A 26,686-nucleotide genomic window follows, 5' to 3' on the forward strand; every position below is an offset into this window, starting at 1 on the left:
TCATGGTCTGCAACAGCTGAGAAACATTACCAGCTGCTTCTGGGACTCATGGCTGTTTTGGGGCTGCAGAAAGTAACGTAGATCTCTCTCTCTCTCTCTGTCAAGACATTGCTTGAACATAAATTTTTTTCAGCCGTGTTAACATCTCCTGCCTACCCCACCCCTTTCTCCCAGGTGCTCTGGAGCATACGCCGAGCCCCAGTAGGAAGAATGTCACCCTCCAGCAAGAGAATGGTACGCACCGTGTGTGTTTCGTTAGCACCGCCTCGCAGGGCATCCCGCTTTTTGACTCTGGTTTTAGGGTTTTACTTCTAATCACTATTAAGTATTGAATATATAGGCCAGCACTGTCCAGTAAAAATGTAATGCAAGCCGTATCTGTAATTTTAAATTACATTAAAAATGTAAAAAGACAGGTGGAATGAATTTAATAGTATTTTATTGAACCCAATATATCCAAAATATTATAATGTCAACATGTAATCAATATAAAAATCATTCATGAAATTTTTTTACACTCTTACTAAATCTGTTTAATGAAAGATGATGTTATACTTTTTAAAAGTATTTATATTAATTAAAATTAAATAAAAGTGTAAAATTCAGCTCCACAGTCATGCTGGACACATTTCAAGTGCTTGATAGTCCCAGGTAAGGAGGGACTACGGGCTGGGCAGCATATGGTGCAGACAGTTGGGAACAAAGTGATGGCTCGATTAGGCAGGCCAGCCTTCAGGACCTTGCTTCGTCATCCCAGCGCAGTAGCCGTGTCTTTTATTTTCTGTAATCTGGTGCTCTGACCCTGGAAGGACTGCCTCTCCCGGTTCCTAGAGAGAGCAAACAGCACACCTGTAATCTGCCTTCCTGCGCAAACCAACCAGTGCGGAGCCTGCCCCCCAGACACCTCTGTCGGGCTCTCACTCTCTGCTCTTCCCTGCCCTAATCACCCCCAGACCAGAAACCAGACTATGAGGGACGGCCCTGGGCCCCAGAGCCCATCGAAATGACTCAAACTAGCCAGTCCTAAACAAGCGTATCCTGCCTTGCCCATCCCTTCTTGAGAAGCCATGGTAAAGACTCTCACCCATGTTTTCTCCTCATTCTCTCTGCCTCCTGACCCACCCCAGCACTTCTGGATGTGGCTTCCCTGCATGCTGTAGCATGGCTCCTGTTTCTAGGGAACTGTGAGTTTAATAAACTTCTTTCTTCATGACAGTCAGTTCAGTGTCTGTCTGTCTTTTTTTTTTTTTTATGTATATAGTCACCTTTATTATAATTCATGGGTACATTAGAAACTGACATGGATCTCTTTATTAAGACATGTAGATTCTCATGGGTATCTGCTTTCCACTTTTAAGAAAATCCAGTCTACTTGGGAATGGCCAAGATCTTAGTATCAGTATATCAAGTTTCCACCTCATAGGAAACCTGAAAGGGTCTCTTGGGACTCCCAGGTCACTGTACTGTCCACAGACCTGCCACACTCAAGTGTCTTCTGGAATTCCTTCTAAATTTCAAAAGGCACCTGGGCAACAGAACACTATTACTCTGCTGGTTTTTAAGATGCAGTTCAGGGTTAAACATTGTGCCGAAACTTAACATTTTCAGATTGCCCAGGCTTATCTTCCAAAAATAGTGTATTACTCACTTTACTAATCTCCCTGCCAAATAAAGGCCCCCAAAGCATTGTTAACTGCACAAGTCAGGCAAGGCTCCTCTTCTCTCCTGAATGAAAAGGACAAAAAAAAATTAGATTCATACATAACAATCTTATTTCACTTTTAAATTTTGGTATACCAGATGTCTCACTGCATGGTTTGTCTCCTCAGTCATTGTTCACAGGACTCTGAGAAGCTGTAGGAATATGCAGGCGCAGACTCAAGGCCCGGCTTCATCTCCAACGTTGTGGAAAGGGACTGTACATCATGGGGCAGAGCCCTGTGCTCCCCTATGCCACCAGGACAGAGCCCGGGGAGTGACCTCCTGGGGTATCCACGTTGGAATGTGTGTCTTATCTCAGGTACCCATAAACCACCGTGTTCTGGGGCTTATCTTCCTTTTCATCCACCTCCTCCTCCTCCTCGGTCCTGGCATGCTCCTTCTTATTTCTTCTTTGCTCTGAGCATGATGTTCCTGTTTGGTTAAGCTCCTATTTCCTGAGCAGGCCCGCCATGTACAGTTGTGCAGGTTGTATATAGCAACCAGTTAGGGCTAATACCCAGCCTGTATTGGGTCGACCCTAGGAGGTCCCTCTTTCTGTGGGCTGGCAAGACTGTTCCTGGGAACCTCCCTGCCACCCTCCTACCTCCCTAAATCCAACCCATCATGGAGCCCTTCCAGCTGTTTGCAGACCTTGTGCTCCTGAAATAGAAGGCGGGATCCTACTCATGTCACTGCACTGTTATCGCACTGGAATGTATCCTCCTCCCACAGGAAAATTCTGCAGGAAAGTGGCCAAGCTGCCTGTGGAGCCTCAGTGGAAAGCAGAAAAGATGGTCTTTTGCCTCCTTAGCCGTTCTGCTTCTGCTTCAGGTGGAGTTCTCACCATCACCTACCCAACCCCACTCCCACCCCATTTACACCAGGGAGGAAATGACTGAAAACAGCTTGAGGCAGGGCCCTCACCCCTTGCCTCCTGCCTGTAATTCAGTAGGCCTCAAGTTTTCCAAGATTGGCTCATGAGGGTCTGGACTAGATCAGTGCATCTCAGACTTTAAGGTGCATCAGACTCGCTGGAGGACTCCTTAAGACACAGAGGGCTGGGCCCCACCCCCAAAGTTACTGACACTGGGATGGGACCCATGAATCTGCATTCCTACCACGACTCAAATGAGGCCGGTGCTCTTGGCTCTGGGACCACACTTTGAAAACCACAGCTCCAGATGTAGTGCTCCAGGTATCAGCGCCACCTGAAGTGGCCGTGACCCTCGTCTCCACTCCTCAAACTCAGAGGTCCTTGTTCTGCAGAACACGGTGCCTGAGCTTTTTGGGCAGGGAGTCTGTCCTAACGTGGATCATTTTGTTTCCCCTCAGCAAGTCTTGCATATCCTCTCTGTGAAAGCTTGTTCTCCAGGAACAAATATCTAATAGTTTTGCAGACTCTGTGTGTGTTTGATACCAAGTGATGATGGTAATTTTCAAAGCTCCACAGAAGTATTACATGGAATTCCTCCAGTCCCTTTACCCTGAACTGAGTGACATCGGGGTTCTGATTCCAGAACAAATAAGGATTTTCTGGACTCGCTGATATGGACTGTGAACGTCACAGGGAGAAAAACCAAGAAGCGTCTTATTTTAGAGAAACCTATCTCTCCCTGGCTCGCGCTCTTTTCCCATTTGACAAAAATGGTGGCTTTTCAGGAACCCCAGCTCACCTTCTGAAAGCCACAGCAGCATTGGTGGAATACTAAAAAGAAAAGCAAGCCCTCTCCCCACGACTTACTGCCAGCTTTCCTTGGAGAACGAGCGACGAAGCCTCACTAAATGCCAGCAAGTTGAAAATTGTTGGCAAGAGAGGAGATTTTTGCACGCAACATTGAAACCCCTCTGCAATCGTCACTTCCAAGTTGTGACTGCCTTTCTGCAAGGACACCTTGGATGCTTCCCCAGATTGCCGCAGCCTCCAAAATTGGACCTGGTATTGTACGCTGACGTCTGGATATGCTTTTTCCGGGGGGGAGGCGGGGTGGTGGAAGAGAGAGCAGATTTTAAAGAGCTCCTTAAGTTAAAACCCAAATCATCTCCAGTCTGCACAGTGAGAACTGCCTCAGCTAGGCACGCTTTCTCTTTGCACAGCCAGTAAATGACACAGAGAGATGGCCCCTGGGAAGGCCTGTCACTTAACTCTTCCTGCACCGGTGGGCAGGGCGATCTTCAAGAGCCAAACTCAGCAGCAGCGGAGAGCACAGAGCTCATTGAAAATCAGAAGTTCTGAACATCAGCACCACTTTTGGAGCTTTTTAAAAAATACCCATGCCTAAGCTCCTCCCCAGACCAATTAAATCAGAATCTCTGAGGTTGGCGCCTGGGCATCAAAAATTTTCACCCTGTCCCTACCCAGGTAACTCGGATGTGCAGCCAACATTGAACAGCACTGCTTTCGAGCCTGCAGGCCACTTACTGGCTGGGTGACACCAGAAGGCTGTTCAACTTCAGTTTCCCCAGTGATTCAATGTGGTGGACATGATTTGCCTCCCAGAACTGTAGTGAGTAGCAGGGGAGGTGAATGGGTATGTAGAGCTTGGCACAGTGGAGGGACCACAATAATTGCTCAATAAATGGTATCTTCTATTTTGAGCTGAGCGATTGAGGGCTAGCAATTGGGGGAAGATCCTGAAGTGTGGAAATGGAATGAGAAATAAAATTCAAAACAAAATCCAAGGAAATGAAATGGCAAGCCATGGACTATTGTGAACATTTTATCCTAATTTTATCTGATGAAGGACTAGTGTCCAGGATATAGAAAGAATCTCTACAAAGCAGTGATAAAAAGATAAACAACCCAGTAACAAAGGGTCAAAAGACTTCAACAGACCCCTCACAAAAGAAGATATACGATTAGCCAATAGGTGCAGGAAAATGTGTTCAATGTCATTAGTCGTTTTAGGGAAATGCAGATTAAAATTGCATCAAGAGATCACTTCATACCCATTGCAACAGTTGGAATTCAAAAGATTGATAATACCAAGTGTTGGTAAGGATGTGGAGCAATTGAAAGGCTCATACATTGTGGATAGAAGTGTAAAATGGTTTGATCACGTCACAAGTCTGTTTAGTAGTTAAGCATATATTTACAATGCAACTCCAATCCCAGCCCAAGAGAAACAAAAACATATGTCTACAGAAAGACTTACACAAGAATGTTTACAGTTGCTTCATTTGCAGGCAAATACTAGAAACAAACCAAATGTCCATCGATTGGTGAAAGGATTGACAAACTGCAGCATGCTACTAAGCATTAAAAATGATCTACTAGTTCAACCGCACACATTAATTGCAAAACATTATGTTGTTGTGAGAAAGAAGTGAAACACTGAAGCGTTTGTTCTGTATGAGTCCCTTCATGTAAAGTCCAAAACAAACAAATCTAATCTTCGGTGACAGAGAACAAATCAGTAGTTATGTGTGAATGGCTGGATGGGATTGACTAGAGAGAGGCATGAAAAACTTTCTTGAGGATGGAAATGTTCTATTTCTTGTTGGAGGTGATAGAGACATGGAATTTCCATTTGTCAAAACCCATCAACTTGTACAATTTAACCTGTGCATTGTATTTATGTAAATTATACATCAGTAAGAAAGAGGTTGGGGAAACATAAATAATAAAATCTCACACAGGAGATTCTAAGCGTTTAGGTGCAAAGGATGAAAACTGGAAGACGGATGAACATATGGCTACCAAGTTCACCACCAACTATTTTTGCCCATATCAGAGGACGTATCTGTGCCTAAAAGGAGGTGTAAAGCATATTTACATATAATATTAACCAAGGATGTATGCCCTCCACAGAGGAGTATGATCTGCTTTCTCTCATGTAGTCCTCTTGTCAAGTTGAGAAGAATTCCATTCTCCAAGATTTGTACAAATAAAATCTTTCGACAGGGCAAAACCATTCCTTGTGGATTTTCAACTTGGATATTTACCAGAGACTAACCTCAAAATATGATGTTGTGATAGCTTGTCTTAACCCAGCCAGTACTCAGGAGCGAACCTGTAGAGCTTCCAACTGGCCAAAGATGGGCAATGTGAGCATCGCTGAGGATGATGACTACAGTGGATTAAAGTACATCAAATATGTGTAAATGCAAGAGTGTATAATAGTGTTAAACCAGCAATGACAACAGTAGTAAATCTAATTGGTCACCACTGGAGGATGCTGAGGAACCAAGCCATTATTGTGAAAACAGTAAATAAAAGGAAAGAGGTAAGCATTTATCTTGACTTCTCTTTACTAACTGTGCCACCAGCTAGAGCAATAGTACACAAGGTGACATTTATTTTAGTGGAAGTATTCCAGCTAGTAAATAAAGAATAGTGGATTTTGAATATCATAATTTTGGATCTTGGAGTGTTACTATTAACATCACACAAAGAAAGCAACAAGCCATTGTGTGCCTCCTGATGGAAGTGCACACCAGCATCCAGCAGGTGTTCTTCCCAAAGTCTCTTGCCTGAGTCTGACCAAGCCTATAGATCTACCTGCCAGTGCAGAGAACACATGACCCCATGGATGCAGTCAGCAAAATGCCATCTTGGGAAACTGTGGGACAAACAGCCTGGTTTTTTTTTTTCCCAACTAATTAATTGTAAGAAAAAAAAAAAAAAAAAGATGGAAGGGAAACCTATAGATTAAAGAAAGTATAAACACATTTCATCCAATTACTGTGTGTGGACTTTATTTGGATTCCAATTCAAACAAGCTGTAAAAAAAGAAACAATGAAGAATGAAGTTTATGAAACAATTGAAGTTCTGGATATTTACTAGATATTTGATGCTATTATTGATTGATTCTTAGGTGTGATACTGTTATAGTTATATATAAAAGAGGAGTCCTTATACTATTTTGAGATAGACATTTTTTTAATTTACAGATGAAGTAATACGATATCTGGGATGTGCTTCAGAATAACATGGGAGGAGCAAGTGGACGGGCTATAGATGAGACGAGACTGGCCCTGAACTGGTACGTGCTCCTGATTTGGAAGCTGCTGAGATGAGCAGAGCAATTCACTATACTATTTGGTCTACTCTTGCCTGTATTTGAGATTCTCCATAATGGACACTTTTAAAAAGCGGGACTGGGGCAAAATTTTGGTAACAGTGTTACCCTGTTTGAATGTGGATATTATGGATGCTTATTCATTTTCAACAGCAATAGAAAAAAATATGCTTAAGAATCCGTCAAAATGTAAATGTAACATCAATTAAATAGAAATAAAGTATATAATTTTCAAATAACTAAGGAAGGGAAAAATATAAGATCCTTGAAAGTCCAATAAAAGTCAGAGGGAAACAAAGGAATAACACAGTGGGAATTCCCTGGCGGTCCAGTGTTTAGGACTCCTCGCTTCCACTGCAGGGACACGGGTTCGATCACCGGTTGGGGAACTTAAGATCCCGCATGCCATGCAATGCAGTGATTCCATGTGTGTAGAGAAGACCCTATGTGTTTGTAAATGCAAGAAAAACGGAAGCCCAGGCTCTTAACTCCAAAGAGAGGAGCAGGATAGCAGCGGGAATAAGGCAGACTTTCATCTTATTTTATTTACTTGATATTATTTGAATTTTTAATATAAATGTATTAGTTTGGGGAACTTTATTGAAAGATCAAAAGGAGATGACAAGTTTCAGCCGTATATAGGACTGGTTGGCCTTGAATTTCTAACTCGGTTTTCTGGGGCAGGGCCCATGCACCACTTGCTTGCCTCCACTCCAGATGATTGTGTGGAGCAGACCGCACTCTGATGACCTTAAACGGTGGGAAGGACAAACCTGATCAGAATTTACTGTTACAGAAATAATGTATAGGACATGCAGTACTCAAAGCTTATTGGTTTGTTTATCTCATTATAATAAACTATTTATTTTATAATAATTTTAGATTTACAGAAAACTTGCAAAGGCAGTACAGAGAGTTCCTGGGTCCCTAATTGTTAACATCTTATGTTACTATGGTACGTTCCTCGCAATTAGGGAACCAATATTGATACATTATTATAAACTGAAGTCAATACTTCATTCAGATTGTCTTGAGTTTTTACCTAATGTCCTTTTTCTGTTTCAGGATCCCACCGAGGATACTGCATGACCTTTAGTCCTTGTGTCTCCTCAGACTCCTCTTGGCTATAACAATTTCTCAGACTTGTTTTGTTTTTGTTGACCTTGACAGTTTTGAGGAGTATCGATCAAGTATTTTGTAAAATGTCCCTCAAGTTGAGATTGTGTGATGCTTTTTTCATGATTAAGCTGGGATGATGGGTTTTTGAGAGGCAGATCCCAGAGGCGAAGTGCCATTCTTTTCCCAACATATCAGGGCTATAAACCATCACCACGCCTTATCACTGATGATGTTAAACCTGACCATCAGAGGAGTTTCATATCATATACAATTGTCCAGAAGAGAGTTCCGGAAGAAATTCTTCAACATGTTTACTAGTAGCATGTAGTGTCTTCTTTTTTTTTTTTTTTAACAAGATAAAGTAAATAACAAATATTCCATTACTCCTGATGTAGTTACAAAGGCTTGGGGAGGGAGCGAGGCTTTGGGTGCTCTGTGGATTGCGTGTTTTTGTCTCACTTCTTGACAGCATCAGCATGCCAGGGTCTGACGGTAGTTTTCTCTGAGATCATTTTTGTCCCACAGGGGAGCCCATGGCCTGGCTGTGAGCATCAGAAGAGCTTCTAAGAACATGGAGGCCAGCCCTAAGCATCAGACCGGATCACAGGTATCAGGCACTGCTCTTTTCTTTCTCAGTCACGTAGAGGCTGTTTTTTTCTTCCAAGAACTTTACATGGGTTATCTCCTTTATTTTTATTTATTTTTTTAAATCTCCCCAGGTGATGCTGATGTACATTCATTGTTAAGAACCGTTGCACTAGTTCAGTAGTTCTTAACCTTGACTGTACATCAGCATCATCTGAGGGGGCTTTTTTTTTTCTTTTATAAATTTATTTATTTATTTATTTTTGGCTGTGTTGGGTCTTTGTTTCCGTGCGAGGGCTTTCTCCAGTTGCGGCGAGCGGGGGCCACTCTTCATCGCGGTGCGCGGGCCTCTCACTGTCGCAGCCTCTCCCGTTGTGGAGCACAGGCTCCAGACGCGCAGGCTCAGTAGTTGTGGCTCACTGGCCCAGTTGCTCCGCGGCATGTGGGAACTTCCCAGACCAGGGCTCGAACCCATGTCCCCTGCATTGGCAGGCGGATTCTTAACTACTGCTCCACCAGGGAAGCCCCTGAGGGAGCTTTTATTTATTTATGTATGTATGTATGTTTTTGGCCATGCCACAGGGCATGAGGGATCTTAGTTCCCCAACCAGGGATCGAACCCGTGCCCCCGGCATTGGAAGCATGGAGTCTTAACCACTGGACCACCAGGGAAGTCCTGGATTATCTCTTTTAGTCCTTACAATCACCTCACATGGAAGGCATTTGTCTTTGGGGGGCTCCCTGAATGCAGAGCCTGAGACAAGGATGTGTCTGAGCTTGTCTAGGGGAAAGTGATCCCAGGAGCAGGGAGAGTGAGGTGGAGACAGGGAAAGTCACTCCAGAGAATGGTAAGGAGGTCACTGCTACGGGCAAGAGAGGCCTGACTCCCTAAGATATCTAGGAGCACACGGAATGCCCCCAGATCTGTCCCAAGCAGGGGAGGTTAACTGTCCCTCAGCTAGGCCACTGGCCCACTGGCTCCCATCTGCTTTTGGTGGGGGGTTCCTAATGGGGACTCAAACTTCCCTGCACTTCCAAAGCAGGGTTTCTGCTGCTTCAGAGAAGGCCCTGAGGCCCAAACGCCTGCAGGCTGAGAAGCACCAGGCAGGCTCCTCAACAGCAAACCTGTGAGTGGGAGAGTGAGGCTCACAGAACCTGCCCCCCAACCACCAGCTGTGGCTGAACACAGAGGCTGCCGTGTGTTGGCACCAAGCACTGAAAGCCTGTACACACTTCAGCATCATCCCTAATTTACCGATGAGGGAACTGACGCTGAGAGAGGTGAATTAACGCATCCAAGGTCACACAGCTAGTAAGTTATAGAGCTGAGATTGTCACTCAGGCTCTCATGAATTCATCTCACATCTTTTAACCATTACGCTTCTCTGTCCACTGTTTTGACTGCACTTAAAGCAATGCTATGTCTTGCTCGTGGATTGCATTCAACATCCTCATCTTGATGCACTTTCTCCTGGCCCTGTGCCCTAACCCACCATTTCTTACGTGGCTGGGCCCTGCTGGCTCATGTGTCTCCCTTTCCCACCTCCCTCTGCGCCTCCTCGTGGCAGGACCGTGGGCCCGAAACTCCTTTTCCACCTGTTCTACCTCAGCCAGTCCTGTCTTCTGTCGAGCGAGCAGTTTCTGACACTCCCATCTGTGCTGTGAGGTGTGCCTGGACTTGGAGGGGAGGGTGGCTTGCTGGGTCTGTGCTCAAGAGGAGCTCCTGGCTTGCCCTCACCCAAGCCAGGCTGCGTGCGAAGCTCCCAGGGCCTGCCCTGTCGACGGCCCAGAGGCCGGTTCACGTGGTCCCCACACACACCTGCTGACCTGCCTGTGGTATCAAACTTCACTGGCCACTTGGCTTTGGTCTAATGGATTTTATCCAGCTGTACTTTATTCATCTTTCTATTTTGGTGCTAAATTCCTAGAGGTCACGGACCATCTCTGTGCCTCTGCCCTGAAGTCGCGGGAAAGAGCCTTGCTGGCTGCCCCTGTCGCTAAGTCAGGCTTCCTGGGTTTGGTCAGAAATGCGTGGGCAGAGGTCCGGATGAGGGGGCTGAGGTATCAGTGTGTACGCATGGCTGTGACTTGTTCAGTTTTCCAAGGTGTGTCTCTTTTATTAGCTCCTCAAGCTGAATGACCATGTATCTGTCCTTTCCTTTCTGTGCCCTGACGTATGTATGACTGCTGCCGGGATGGGAGTCCGCACGGGCCCAGGGTGCGTGGCGGCCTCCTGTGTTCCAGCCAGGAGGCGAACAGGGATGGATTCTACCATCCACTGGGCCTGGACTCCCGCAGGTAGTTGGTAAGCGGGACAACTTATGGCCTGAACAATAAGGAGTTGCTGCCAGAAAGGCCAAAATCTTAGAGAATGATGTAGAGGCTCTGTAAGTCCAAGGAGCTGAGTCCAGAGTCTGAGATCAGGAAGGAGGCAACAGAAAAATACCAAGCGTTGGAGCTGGCAGCTGGATTCAGAATCCAGGAGCTGTCCAGGGACAGCCAACCCAAGCAGCATAAAGGAATGGGGCTGGGCGCACAGGCAAGGCGCCCCCATCATGCTCGCTCCACTGCAGGGGTGGGGTCAGGCTGGCCAGCATGGGCCTGTGGCCAGGGGACGTTCCTGACTCAGGCAGAGAGGGCTGGGCCAGAGGCTCTGCAGGCCTTTTTGTCCTCTTGGCTTCTTTATCTCCTTGGTCATGGGGTAGCTCCCTGGATGCTGGTCCCGCTGTTGTCCAGACGTGGGCAGAGTCTGCAAGGAGGCAGTGGGTAAGTGCAAGCAGTGGCTGGTGGAAGCAGAGCCTGGGGGTTGGTGGATGGAGAGGACTGAGCGCAGGTGCCCAGCTGCGGCCGGAGAGAGTTTTTGCTGATCCTTTAGGACCCAGATGCCCAATGTCCATTAGAGCTCAAAGCTAAAACGCCTTGGCAGTTTCAGCAGGAGTAATGGTATTGAAGGGGAAATGGGGTCAATGCAAGAAAGTGAAGTGCTGGCACACTAGCACGCTGGTTAAAGAATTTGGAAAAGCCCAAGAGCTGCTGAAGCAGCTTAAGACTTTGTAATAAATATTAAAGGAGGTGAATGGGAGAGGGAAGCCTGGCAGGGCTGCCCCAGGCAAATGTGCAGGTCTTGTCTTCAGCTCATCCCTTCCTGTTGGGGCCTCACTCCTTGTGCAAATCTCTCCCACCCACTATCGTCAGTGACGTCAGCAGATGTGAATTGAGCACCTACTGTGTGCACAGCATATAGGCAGGCCCTGAAGATGCAAAGAAAGAAGTGAGAACAGCCAGGGGCTCACAGCTGGGATGGGGAAGCATCACTACAGCTCTTACAAGGGAGCCTGGACCAGAGCTGGGTCAGGGACCGGGACGCTGCAGCTGCCCTTCTGTTGCTTTCCTGGGACAGATGCAACAGTGTTTTTTCTTTAATTTTAGCGTCATTCTTGACTGACCACTCCCATGATGTGACTGCCTTTTCTGGCCACAGCAGCATACTGGCCAGGGTCCTCAGGATGGTCCACACTGTTGTTAGAAACATCGGGTTAGGAACATTGGGCACCTTGCTAGTCCTCTCTCACCCTCAGTTTCCTCATCTATAAAGCAAGGCAGTTGGACTTTGGAGCAGACACTTGTCAAGGTCTTTTAAAGACTAAGCAGAACAGTGCTTCTTGTGCTGTAACGTACATTTGACTTAACCTGTGGATCTTGTTAAAATGCGGGTTCTGCATTCAGCAGGTCTGGGTGGGGCCCGAGAGTCTGCATTTTGAACAAACTCTCAGGTGATGCTGATGCTGCTGGTCCCTGGACTCACTCTGTGTATCAAGAAAAAAGATCACATCACATGATACAATGGGGAGATCCAAGGCTTTCCATCAAATAGCCCTGGGTTTGAAGTCCAGTGTTGCTACTATGTGGTCTTGGATATGTTCCTTAACTTCTCTGAGCCTCAGTTTTCCTCATCTGTAAAATGGGACAATACCAGTAGTAATATCCCCTCTTTCATCTATGATTTTAGTATTTTGAGTCTTCTCTTTGTTTTTCTTGGTCAGTCCAGGTAAAGGTTTGTCAATTTCATTTATCTTTTTGCAGAATCAACTATCAGGTGATTTCATTGATTCTCCTGCTTTTCTGTTCACTATTTTTAAAAAATCTCTGTTCTAATCCTTATTGTTTTTTTCCTTCTGCTAAATTTGGGTTTAATTTCTCTTTTTTTTTTTTACCCACTGTCTTAAGGTGGAATGTTAGGTTGTCAATAGACTCCAGAACTTCAAAATTGCTTTACTGGACAGTTTCTGCTAGACAACTCTTGTCTAGGTGGGGAGACAGATTTCTGGAACTTCTTACTCTGCCATCTTCTCAGAACCCTCCCAAGACTAGCTTTTTTTTAGGCTGGTCTTTGACGTTTGTTTTGACGCCAGTTGGGCTGTTTTTAGCAGTGTCTTTCCCTAGTTCTCTCTGGTGAACGCATTAGCCTATGTTTTAGCTTACTGCTCTTAATTAAAAGGACCTATTGTTTTCTATAGCACTCTTAGGCTTGAACTACTGTAAAGTCCGTTCTTTTGTTGAGAGCCTTGGAGCTCTCTTTTCTTATGGACTGACTCTCCCTTGGGCAAAATTTCTCAGCCACCACTCTGAGCAATGGCTGGTATGGTAGTCGCTAGTCTTCTTGGCTTGCCTCTACCCTACAAGTGAGCACTGGGATGAGGGTGATTGAGGCCCCAGTGTTCTTGGTTTGTCAAGCCTGGGATAGAACCTCCATCCTATGGGTTAAGGCTGGATGGTAGTAAAGTTCTCATCAGGAATTTAGCCTCTTTACTTTGGAGTTGGAGGGAATGTGAAATGCTGGTGGCTTGGCTCTCCTAGTGAAATATGATAACCATTGATTAGGAGATGAGGGGAGAGAGAGTCCTGTCTTCTTGATCACACCTCTTTGGAGTGGAGCTTCCGTCAAGCTGAGATGGGTAGGGCGAGGGAGGGAGTAGGTCATGGCTCAAATGCCGTGGACACTTGCTATTCTTATCAAGTTTAATATATTTTCTTGAATAAATGTTTCTTCATTTGTTGTATGCCCATAGGACAATTTCCAGAGATTACAAATGTTTGTTTTAAAAATGGTTTTCACCAGCTTTGCTTGTTTTGCTGGGGACTGGGTCTGCTCAGCTCCTCATGCTACCATCCTGGAGGTGGAATTCCCATCCAATCCATTCTGTACCCCACCAAGAGGAGGTTTTCTTTGGGGCATTTTGATCGATATCATTACTTTGTTTAGAAACTTTCAAAATTCCTGTGCCAGAGACTATAGTTGAGATTTAATAGCCATTTCCCCCTTCCTCCTCAAGCACAGAATCCCAGTGTTATTTGAGGCAGCAGTGCACCAAGACAAAAGAATATATAGCAGTTAGGTGTAGCCAAGTAAGTGAATTCTGGCCTGTAAGTAGATGTATTGCCTGTGTCTTGAAGAAAACTGCTTAAAGGGAGCTGTTCAGTCAGGATTGTGACCCTTTGCCTTTCTTGTTGACTAGAATATGGTCCTGATGGCTGGAGTGCTGGCAGTCACCTTGGACAATAAGGCAATCTTAAGGATGGAAGTCACACAGTGAGGGTGGCAGAGTAGAAACATAGAAAACATTTTTACTTTGATTACTGAGTCCTTTGTTACTTCCTGGAGCTGCCGTATCAGTCCTGCATGGCCTTTTTATAACGAATATAAATCTTTGTGTGTTTAAGCCACTGTTTTTTCAAATGTCACCTCCTCTAAGTCTTGCTTGACCCCTTGACAGCTAGAAATGGTCTCTCTTTCCTTTGAATTCTCATAGCACTTGCCTCTAACTCCCTGTGGCATGCTACATGATATAACGTTTCTCCTTATATTAATAGTACTTAGTTTTATGCTGAAAGGAACCAAATGGCTAGCCTAATAAAATCTAGTCCAGATCGTCCAAGGCCGGCCATGGGGGAGGAATCAACAAGTGAGGAGTGCTGGCTGGACCTCAAAGCCCTCATCCTTGCTCTGAGATTCACTTCTCTCCTGGGGCTTTCTCCCTACTACCTATTGGCTAGCTTCAGGGACCACTGCTTTACTTTTGAGGGTTCAACCTCAAGTATGAGGACAGACAACACTCAACTATTCCCTTAATTCCATTTGGCACAGCTGAGAACAGGCTAGAAGATATTCTTTAAAGATTACTGAAAGCTCTGAGTAACAGAGGAGAAATAAACAAGACAGTAAAATAACACCAGTAAAATAATCTATTGCACTCCCCTTAGCTTGGGGGGCCCTGCAGCATGCTTTGGTGCCTCCATGTAGCAGATACCTTCGGTCCCTTGTCATCTTCACATTCCAGTGGCCAAACTATCCAGATGCAGCCATAACATTACCTTAAAGCCTTTGGAATATGAAGGTAGTGGGTGTCCGTACCTGGCATGCCCAAGCCGAGACCTGGATCCTAATATTTTTTGAAACAATACCGAAGAGGATAAAAAACAAACAGCTTTTGTCATTTAAAAGCTGCCTTGTAGGGGACTTCCCTGGTGGTCCGGTGGTTTAGACTTCACCTTCCAATTCAGGGGGTGCAGGTTCCATCCCTGGTCGGGGAGCTAAGATCCCACATGCCTCGAGACCAAAAAACCAAAATATAAAACAGAAGCAATATTGTAACAAATTCAATAAAGGCTTTAAAAATGGTCCACATAAAAAAAAATCTTTAAAAAAAAACCAACTGCCTTGTCAAGGTAGTTATTTTGAACCTAGAATTACATTCAAATGGAAATTTTATAAATGCAAATGTAAAGCAAAGATCCTCTTGTAAATGAAGATGTTTGAGACTAGTTCCCAGGAGCTAAACTTAGAATTTAAGATAGTAAAATGTCATCCTTGCTGGATGCTGAGTAGTATCTCTCTCTACAAACTTGATTGCTTTGGGAGAAAATGCCCTTAACTTAAAAGGGGACAGGGCTTCCCTGGTGGCACAGTGGGAATCTGCCTGCTAATGCAGGGGACACGGGTTCGAGCCCTGATCCGGGAAAATCCCACATGCTGCAGAGCAACTAAGCCCACGCGCCACAACTACTGACCCTGCACTCTGGAGCCCGTGAGCTACAACTACTGAGCCCACGTGCCACAACTACTGAAACCCATGTGCCTAGAGCCCGTACTCTGCAACAAAGGAAGCCAGTGCAATGAGAAGCCTGCACACCGCAAAGAAGAGTAGCCCCTGCTTGCCGCAACTAGAGGAAGCCTGCGCGCAGCAGCGAAGACCCAACGTGGCCAAAAATAAATAAATAAATTTAAATAAATAGATAAATAAATAAATAAATAAATAAAGGGGGACAATAATGATGGAAGAGCTAGCATGGTACCTGGGTCTTGGACTTGCACTGAACCCCTATATTAATCAAAGGGATGGAGGTTAGGCAATAACAGAACTGTTTTCAAGGAAGAATTTGTGAGACTCAGGGCTTAAGGCAGAACTTCAGGGCAGGTGACAGGTAGCTGAGAGCTAATAATAAAAAATAAAAACAATAATAGCAAATACTTCTATAGGGCTTATTCTATGCCAGGCGTTGCTCTAACACATAATATTTGATTTGTATTACTTTATTAATCCTCATAGTAACCTTTGAGGTAGTACGATTATCATCCCTATCATCCCTATTTTACAGATGAGTAAACTGAGGCATAGGAGGTTAGGTAGCGTGCCCCAGACCCCCTCTACCAGCTTGTCCTCCCCTCGCCCAGCGCTGGGAGCGTCAGCTCCTCTCTAGAGAGTTGCCCTCCTCCTAACCTGAGAGAGAACCCCACACATCCAGTGACTGACCGACACGGGGTTACAAAAGGCTACCCCCTTCCTCAAAGGGGTGCAGTTATATGCCAGAGTTTCCTGGTGGGACCAGGCTGGAGCCGGTCTCCTGCGGCCTCACCATGCCTCACTCCCCTGCTCCCCTCACTCTTCCAGAAACCACTGCCATGGGACTGCCCATCTCAGGCTTTGCTTCTGGGGAGCCCAAATCAAGACACAAATGCCTTGGACTTCCCCGGTGGCACAGGATAAGACTCCATGCTCCCAATGAGGGGGTCGGGTTCGATCCCTGGTCAGGGAACTAGATCCCACATGCATGCTGTAACTAAGAGTTCGCATGCCACAACTAAGGAGCCCTGGAGCCACAACTAAGGAGCCCATGTGCTGCAACTTAGGAGCCCACCTGCCGCAACTAAGACACTGTGCAACCAAATAAATAAATATTAAAAAAAAAAAAAAGGCGCAGCTGCCTTGTCCACCTTACACACCTCTCTTCATCCTACAAAGCATTTCCACCAGAGACAACCTTCTTCTGCCTGGAGGTGGTAAAACAGGTGAGTGCAGGCAGCGTGGTCCTCAGAGAGGCTACACCCAAGCACCGGGTGGTCCCAGCAGGCTAGCAGGTGTGGCGGGATCTCTACAGAGTCGGCATTTCTAGAAGCCACCCTGCCAGTGTCCAGGGATGAGGAAGCCAGGAAGGACCTTCCTTGTGTCACTGAGGTGCACGGTGAGTTGGCCCCCCTGGTGGGAAAGAAGAAATACCCGCTCCTCAGCCCCCCTTCCCTCACTCCTAATGCCTGAACGTGGAGGAAGGGGAGTGGGTTATACACAGGCGCTTGCATTCATGCAGCCCTGCTATCTCGAGCCCTACCACCACTGGACCCCTTGATGTCCCAGATTCCAGACAGAGAGACCCAGCGAGAAGCTGGAGCCTTCTCCAACCTGCCTGAGGCCTGCCTCCCTCCTGGGGGTGCTGTCAGTGGAGACCCCACGCCTCTCCCACAAGGACATGGCTTTGCTCTGTGAATGCTGCAATTCCACTCCTCTGAAGCCCCCAATTCAGTTATTTTCCAGGTCTCCGTTTCTCTCCTAGATGGCAAACTCCAGGAAGGCAGGCACCATGCCTTGCTTATCTTAGTAGCTCCTGTGGTAGCAAGAATATAAATGTTATTGTTGAGTTGAAAGCATTCTTAGAGTTACATGGTATCGTTTCCTAGGACAGAGTCTTGTGATCAATCTCATTAAATGAGGGAATAAATATTTTCCTTTGATTAGGATATTCCAATAACTCAACCAAAAGTATATTACGGTAGGACTTCCCTGGTGGTCCAGTGGTTAAGACTTCGCCTTCCACTGCAGGGGGTGTGGGGTCAATCCCCGATTGGGGATCTGCATGCCTCATGGTGTGGCCAAAAAAAAAAAAAACAAAACAAAAGTATATTAAGGTAGATTTGCTAGTTAAGGCCAATTTTTATTTATATTTTAGGGCAGGGAGGCCTATAGGTATCCTCAAACTCTTTTATTTATTTTTTTTAGTTTTTTTTTTTTTTTTGATGTGGACCGTTTTTAAAGTCTTTCTTGAATTTGTTACAGTATCGCTTTTGTTTCATGTTTTGATTCCTTGACCCTGAGGCATGTGGGATCTTAGCTCCCCAACCAGGGATGGAACCCTCACCTGCCACCCCCTCATTGGAAGGCTTCGTAGCCACTGGACCGCCAGGGGAGTCCCTCCAACTCTTTTAAATAGGAAGATGTCTTTTGTTTTTTAAGTCGATTCCTCAGGCTTACTTGACATTTTGAAAATAGGAAGAGAGTAGGCTGTGATGAGAGTCGTCCAGGCAGAATGAGAGCCTTTCACACAGCGATTTGTTTTGTCCCATGCGTGGAAAATCCCCAAACCATTACTATGTCTTTTGGGAATAAAGTGAGCCAGTCTCAGGGCCCTTCTCTCTCTCTCTGTCTGGTCCTTGATCCTCCTCACCTTCTGACCGCGTTCTGCTCACAGATGGAGACTGCAGCTAGTCACAGAGCGCGTGACCCACTTTCAGATGAAAGAGAGCGGAACGTATTCATTTTTTCATCTCTACACATATTTAAAAATAAGTAAACCTCCCTCCCTCCTTCCCTGCCTTCCTCCCTGCTTCCTGTCTCCTTCCCTCCCTCGTCGTGGTAGTAAATGGCCTCCGTGTGTCCATACCTTAGTCAGCTCGGGCTGCCATAACCAAACGCCACAGACTGGGGGGCTTAAACAACAGAAACTGACTTTCTCACAGTTCTGGAGGCTGGGGGGGGGGGTGTCTAAGATCAAGGTTCCATCAGGGTCCGGGTGTGGTCAGAGCTCTCTTTCTGGCTGCAGATGGTCACCTTCTCACTGTGTCCTCACGTGGTAGAGAGAGAGAGGGATTTCTCTCTTCCTCTTCTTACAAGGCCACAGTCCTATCAGATTAGGACCCCACTCTTATAACCTCATTTAACCTTAATTACCTTCCCAAAGGCCCTGTCTCCAGATATGGTCACATTGGAGGTTAAGGTTTCAATATATGAATTTAGGGGGACACGATTCAGTCCGTATTTACAGCCTTGCCCTGCAGCTTTGCAGCCCTCTCTCACTCTGTCTCTGGTCTCAGTCATGTGGCTTGACTTGAAGTGTGAGGCAAGCGGAGGCTTGAAAAGTACACGCACATGTGCACCTAATCTCTTACATAGCTGGGCTTGCTCACGCTACCTCGCCGTGAGAACGTGCCTGGGCTGGCTTCCTGGGGTGATGGAGAGAAGTGGAGGGAAGCCTCAACCATCTTAGAACATGCCGACAGCCAGCTGATCCCCCAAAACGGGAGAGAGCCCAGCCAAGTCAGCACAACTGTCCAGAGACTCATAGACTGGAGAGACATAATCTGCAGTTGTTATTTCAGGGCACTGCAAATGAGACCCAAAGGCTGAAACTATCCATACAATCTCCATTCGGTAAGAAGGGCTATCTGTTTGGCTCTGCTATACAGTGAAGCCAAAGGGGGAGGAACAGAGAGCCCATGGAGAGAGTGATGAGTCTCTCCCATTCTATCCCTGGATTTGTATCTCACTGGTGTTTCTAACTGGGCTTAGAACTCTTCTTTCATCTGATCACTCCCCACTTAAAAACTTCCAGTGATTTCCCACTGTCAGCTGAATGCCACCCAGACACCACCACCTGTGGTCCAAGGCTCTCAGTAATCTGGCATAAACACACTTTTCCAATTTTAGTCCCCAGATGTGTCCATTCAAGTTTGCACATCTTTTTCCCTGAAGGTACAAGTGCTTGCATGCCTGGTATTTCTGTCACTTTCAGTAGGAAGTCTGCCTCTGTACACATTTCAGGGTTTGATTTATGTTGCCCTCCCAGAAAAATTGTACACATCTACCCTCCTGCCAGTAGGATAAGAGAAGGTTGCCTTCTTTGTATGCATTACAGCATTGGGTGTTATCATTCTTTGTAATCGTTGCCAGTTTAATAGGCATTCCTTTGGTTACTAATAAGGCTGAATAGTTTTTCATGTATTTAAGGGTAATTTGTAATTCTTTTGTTTATTGAGTTTTTATGCTCTCGGCTAGTTTTTCTATTGTGCATTACAACTGTCATATTGATTTGTAAGAATTCTTTATTAAAGATATCGACTCTTTGTCATATATGTTGCAAAAACCTTCCTTAGCAGGTTGTGTTATTTTATTATTGCGTATGATTTTTGATGTATAAGATTTTATATTTTTATGAAATTTAATATGTTTCTTTTTTTCTTTGATAGTAACCATCTTAAGGTTTTATTTTTGTTGTTTGTTTAGAATGACTATTTCTCTTTTAATCTCTTTATATCTTGTCTCCCAATTAGACTGAAGCTCTTTGAGAGAAGGGTCTCTTTCCAAAGTTGTACTCCTTGACTCTACTGTCTGCCCTATTTCAGTGTAAGTGACAAATAAGTGACAGTTAATTCATTTATTGTTGTGACAGGCAGCCTTCTAAGATGGTCCCCAATGATCCATGCCTCCTGATATTCACACCTAAGTGTAATTCCCTCCTTTTGAAAGCATGCTGGACCTAGTGACTTACTTCTAATCAAGGAAGTATGGAAAAATGATTGGATGAGATTAAGCTATGAAGGACTGTCATTTCTGTCTTGTTTCCTCTCTCTCACTTGCTCTGATGATGTCTACTGCTCTTTTTTTTTTTTAATTTATTTATTTTTTATTTGTTTTTTATTTTTGGCTGCGTTGGGTCTTCGTTGCTATGCATGGGCTTTCTCTAGTTGCGGCGAGCGGGGGCTACTCTTCATTGTGGTGCACGGGCTTCTCATCGTGGTGGCTTCTCTTGTTGCAGAGCACGGGCTCTAGGTGCACGGGCTTCAGTAGTTGTGGCACGTGGGCTCTAGAGCGCAGGCTCAGTAGTTGTGGCGCACGGGCTTAGTTGCTCCACAGCATGTGGGATCTTCCTGGACCAGGGCTCGAACCCATGTTCCCTGCATTGGCAGGCGGATTCTTAACCACTGCGCCACCAGGGAAGCCCTCTACTGCTCTTGAGAGGCTCACATGACAAAGAACTGAGGGTAGCCTCTGGCCAACAACCAGTGAGGAATGGGATCCTGCCAAAAAACACAAGACTGAGCAGGAAATGGATCCTTCCCCAGTTTGAGCCTTGAGATGGTTGCAGCCCTGGCTGCATGAGAGATGAAACTTGGGCCACAGGACTCAGCTAAGTGATGCCCAATTCCTGACCCACTGTGAAATAACAAATGCTGTTTTAAGCCACTAGGTGTGGGGGTAATTTGTTACGCAGCAGTAGATAACTAATACCATTGTTGAAAAAAAAATGCTCTAGTCTTTGTGTACTTTTCTCTGACCTCTGTTGAACAAAACCTCATCTTATTTACTGTTTCAAAAAGTAAAGGAGAATCTCTATAGGGAACCACATCAACCTTGGAATTCACAGTCTTTATTTAACATATTTACAAGGAATTGATTTGCCAAGGATGCTGCTGTATTTCTCCACTGTGGGCAATAGGAAACGTGTTTTTATTTATTCTTCTTTCCCACAGTGTCTGAGGAGGATGGAGCTGCTGACTAGAGGAGCCCCCTGTGTTTTGCTGAGCACAGTGATAAGTTAGAGGCTGCAAGCCTGGGACGCAGCTGGAACACCACAGACTGACTCTGCTTCAGGGAAGAGCAGTGCAGGAAATGTCAGGACCTGGAGAGAGGTATCACATGGGGTGTTGGGATGGAAAAGGACCCTCTGTGGTGCATGATGGAGATGGGAATTTGGAGACATGAAGTCTGTCTAGTAGTGATTTTTAAACAGTTCACTGTGGGGTGTGTAATAGAAATCCCTCATCTGGGATTCCTGTTACATTTTTAGTAAAGTTTGCATTACTTCCTAAGCTTTCCTGAGAGTGGATTTTTTAGAGGAACTAACAATGTTGAATTCTGTCTCCAAGTAGGGCCTGAATGAAGTTAGGCATAGTTGCTGAAAGATGAGGGAGTCGTTGACATTCAGGTCACACTAGGATTGTGCTGTCAGCCCGGAGAAGGGCAGGGGTGCCCATGCCCCTCACCTCCTGCATCTCGGCTCCTAACTGGGCCTGGTGCCTGGTACCCGGTTGCCAGAGCTCATTCACAGGTGGACCCCTACCTCTACCCCCAGGACACAAGCGTTTGGCTTTTCTCTCTCCTCTGCTCTCCCTCCTTAGACTCAGGGGTTCTCCATTGTATTTGTCCAGAGCCCTGGATTTTTTTCTGCAAGAGTTAATACTAAAGATTTAATCTAGTAAAATGAATCGCAGTTGATGTGTCAGCTCCCCTACAGAGAACAGGCTTTCTCCTTCAGATCAGCTAATGTCATGTTAAAAGGAAGTGATAGTCTTTGCTTCTTCCCCACTGAGCTGGGTTATCTGGGCCTCTTGAGGTGCTACATTTTAAAAGACACCCTGATCTTCCCTTCCATGGCAATAGGTTATTTTTGCAAGTTTTAAAGGGATTTTTCGACACTTTAAAAAACATTTTCACCTGTTCATTTGGTTTTTAATCTTCACTAGGGCCAGATATTTTTTGTACTTACAGGAATGGAGCTGGGCCCAGACCATCAGAAATGATTAAACCCACACGGGAACCTGCAGACCCCAGGGTCTGAGTTAAATGACTATCCCAGTGACTGCCAAAGATGGGGAGCTGATGTGAAAATTGAAGCAATTACCTAGATCACTCAGGCAGAAGGATTTCTGAGGCTTCTTTTCCTTGAACAATCCAGATAATTGCTTCAATTTACACTTCTCACTAGCAGTAGAGACTGGGATAGAAACTGTTCTCCAGGACTGAGCTGAATAGAGAATCAGAGTGCTCAGAAAATGATTCTGATCACTGCAGAGAGAAGGGGGGGTGGGGTGGGGGTGGGGGTGGGATTCACATGCCTTGATTTCTGTTAGGCTCAAGCTAGTCAAAGGGAGACTGTTAATTGTTGCCTGAATGATCCAGATAATTCCTTATTTATTTTCTGTCCCATCTCAACATTGAATTTTTTGGGCCAAGCAGGTGTTGCTGGTGGAGGCGTCGGAAGAAACTGTGGCTGGGGAACTTGGAGGCTGTTTGAGGCCCTCACCCCGTGCTAGTGGGTGAATTCCTCAGTTCATTAACTGCCCTCAAAGGACCTATAAATTCCAGCTTCAAGAAGGCTTTGCTGGGTCAGGAAGGAGGGGAGTGGAGTAGGCGCTGTCCTGGAAGAGCATAGCACACCTCTTAACCATGAGCAAAAATCAGGGCAGCAGGACTTGACCAATCCCTGAAGCAGATGATTCCTTTACTAGGACACTCAGGGATTCATCGCTGCAACGGGAAATGCACATTTGTTGAATGAGTGAGTGATGCATGAACACATGAAAGACATTTATTGAGTTGCTACTTTGTGTCTGGCATTATGCCGGGCCTTGGAATAATTCACTTTATATTATTATATACTTTTCTTTCTTCTCATGTTTTCTTGGAAGGGGTGATTCCCCCAATCTCTTCACAACCTCTCCCAAACCTTATTTCCAAGCATTTTGGCACATATTTCTCTTTCAATTCTCACTTATCCAGAAGAGATAATATTTTTAGCACCATTTCAACAGATGGTGTAAAAAAAATCATTCAGAGAAGTTGAATATATTTTCCAAAGTCACAGAACTTGTTAGCAGCAGAATGAATGAAAAATGCAGGTCCAGTGGTTAGGACTCCACACTTCCAGTGCAGGGGACAGCGGTTCTATCCCTGGTCAGGTAACTAAGATCCCACATGCTGCGTGGTGTGGCCAAAAAAATAAATAAAATGAACTACGAAATTCTATTTAAAAATGCATGTCCTGAGCCCAAGGCTCCATCTACAATGCAAGATCATCATTTCCAGGTTCATGTATTCATTCGTTTGTCCTTGCCATTATCATGATCATGATGGACATGGACTGATATTCCAGAAAATATTTTTATCAAGCACGTAAATAATGCATGATCCCCACAACATAGATAAGGGAGCAAGACATACACACAAGACATTTAACAGAAAGAAAAATACTGTGAAGAGGAAAGAACTAGAGAACAGAACCAGACAATGATAGGAATGTCACTGCAAGACAGCAAGTGCTCAAGTGTCAAATCCAGGGGACCGACGGCCTGAGACAGCAGAGAGCTCTGTGGGCTAGAGCTGTTCAGGAAGATTTTCTAAAAATCAATTTCTTTTTCCTGCACTGTTAATATATTTTTAAAAACTGAGATATAATTGATATATAGCATTGTATTCATATATATGTATATTGTGAAATGATCACCACAGTAAGTTTAGTTAAAATCCATCCCCATACATAGTTACAGTTTCTTTTTCCATGATGAGAACTTTTGAGATTTTCTCTTAGCAACTTTCAAATATGCAATGCGGTATTATTAACTATAGTCACCATGCTGTACATGACATCTCCAGGACTTATTTATCTTATAACTAGAAGTTTGTACCATTTGACCCCCCTCTCCCTCACCCCCTACTCTGGCAATCACCAATCTGTTCTCTGTATCTACGAGTTCGGTTTGTTTTTCTTAGATTCCACATATAAGTGAGATCATACAGTATTTGTCTTTCTCTGGCTTGTTTCACTTAGCCTCTTGACATAATCTCTCATTAATTTCACTCTGGTCGCATAGGTTTCCTCGCTGTCCTGGGTATGTAAGCTTAATCTGACCTCCAGACTGTGTCTCTTGCTCTCTTGCCCCCTAGATATCTTCTGGTATCACTTTAATACCCTTTCAGCTGCAAGTCACAGAAAGTTGACTTGAAGAATAGGCAAGTTTACTGGCTCAAGAAAGAAATCTAGAGAAGGGTGGGTTTTGGGTTGTTGAATCTCAGTGGCTCGATCATGTGATCAAAGACCCAGGATTTTTGGTCTCTTGGCTCTGTTGCCCACAGCTTGGCTTCATCCTAAGCCTTGTTCTCCATGCAGTCACAGAATGTGTCAGTAACAGTTGGTGTTGAATGTCATCCTTTAGCCGAGGAGGGAAAGGTTGGGGAATAGAATCTCTTTCCAAAAATTTGGCAAACTTTTCTTTTATCTCCTTGGCTTCATCCTGCCCACCCCTGAGGATGGGATGATCTTGTGTGGCTGAGACTAACCAAAGCCCATCTCCAGAGCTGGGGATGGTTCTCCACAGCATGTTCTGGCTTCCCAGTAGGGAGTGGTGGGATGGATGTCAAGGAATTAACCCCAATGACCCAATCACCTCCCTTTCTCTTTTTACTCCTTCCCCCCTGGGGAAATCTGTTATTAATTTGTTTGTTTCTCCAGCTTTATTGCGATATAATTGACCTGTAACGTTGTATAAGTTTAAGGTATATAAACTTGTTAATTTGATACACTTACATTTTGCAAGATGATTATCACTATAGTGATAGCTAACAGCTGCATCATGTCACATAATTACCATTTCTTTTTGGTGGTGAGAACATTTAAGATCTATTCTCTGAGCAACCTTCAAGTACTTGGTACAGTATCGTTAACTATAGTCACTATGCTGTACATTACATCCCCAGGACTTATTCATTCTGTAAGTAGAGGTTTGTACTCCTTGACCAACATCTGCCATTCCCCCCAACCACCAGCCCTGGTAATTCCATTCTATTTTTTATTTATCTTTTAAAAAATTGAGATAAAATTGACATATGACATTGTATCAGTTTTAGGTGTACCACATTATGATTTGATATATGTATATTGTGAAATGATTACCAGAATAAGTTTGGTTAACATCCATCACTGGACACAGTGATGAGAACTTTTAAGGTCTACTCTCTTAGCAACTTACAGATATGCAGTATGGTAGTGTTAACTATAGTCAACATGCTGTACATGACATCTCCAGGACTTATTTATCTTATAACTAGAAGTTTGTACCTTTGACCACCTTCATCCAGTTCTCCACTCCCCCACTCCCTGCCTTTAGTAACCACAAATCTGATCTCATCTATGAGTTTGGCTTTTTTCAGATTCTACATATAAGTGAGGTAACACAGTATCTGTCTTTCTCTGACTTATTTCACTTAGCATAATGCCCTCAAGCTCCATCCATGTTGCTGCAAATGCAGGATTTCCTTCTTTATTATGGCTTAATAATACCCTATTGTATATATACCACATCTTCTTTATCCATTTGTCTGCAGATGGACACAATTTTTTCCATGTCTTGGCTATTGTAAATAATGCTACAGTGAACACAAGGGTACAAATATCTTTTCAAGATAGGGATTTTGTTTCCTTTGGGTAAATATCCAGAAGTGGAATTGCTAGATCATATGACAGTTCTGTTTTTAATTTTTTGAGGAAACTCCATACTGATTTTTTTTTCTTTTTTTAATAGTGGCTGCACAAATTTACATCCCTACCAACAGTGCACAAATGTTTCTTTAAAAAACTGTGGTAAAATAGGGACTTCCCTGGCGGTCCAGTGGTTAAGACTCCGTGCTTCCACTGCAGGGGGCACGGGTCCAGTCCCTGTTGGGGAACTAAGATCTCACATGTGGCGTGGTCCAAAAAACAAAAAACAAAAAAAAACCCCAAACAATTGGATCTGAGTGCGCCAACCCGTGATGTCAGAAACATACCCCAAATATAGGAATCACTTTAAAAAAATGTGGTAAAATATACTACAACAACATAAAATTCATATTATATTTTATAGCGTAAAAGTTACTATTTAAACCATTATTTCAGTGTACAGTTCAGTGGTATTAAGTACATTCACATTGTTGTGCAGTCATCACCACCATCTATCTCCATTTTTCATCTTCACAAACTAAAATTCCATACCTATTAAATAATAACTTCCCATTCTCCCCTCCCCCAAGCCACTGGCAACTACCATTCTGCTTTCTGTCTTTAGGAATTTGACTACTCTAAGTACCTCATATAGATGGAATTGATACTGTATTTGTCCTCT

At 44.6% G+C, this 26,686-nt stretch overlaps 1 non-coding gene across 1 annotated transcript; it reads right to left on the reverse strand.

The window, feature by feature from the left end:
- Positions 1-1,798: 1,798 nt before the first annotated feature.
- On the reverse strand, positions 1,799-2,001 carry LOC118898581. The gene has a single exon (XR_005020730.1). It is a non-coding gene; the product is annotated as a small nucleolar RNA SNORA73 family (small nucleolar RNA).
- Positions 2,002-26,686: the final 24,685 nt, after the last annotated feature.

The sequence above is a fragment of the Balaenoptera musculus genome, chromosome 7 (assembly GCF_009873245.2).
Source record: "Balaenoptera musculus isolate JJ_BM4_2016_0621 chromosome 7, mBalMus1.pri.v3, whole genome shotgun sequence".
Lineage (NCBI taxonomy): Eukaryota > Metazoa > Chordata > Mammalia > Artiodactyla > Balaenopteridae > Balaenoptera > Balaenoptera musculus.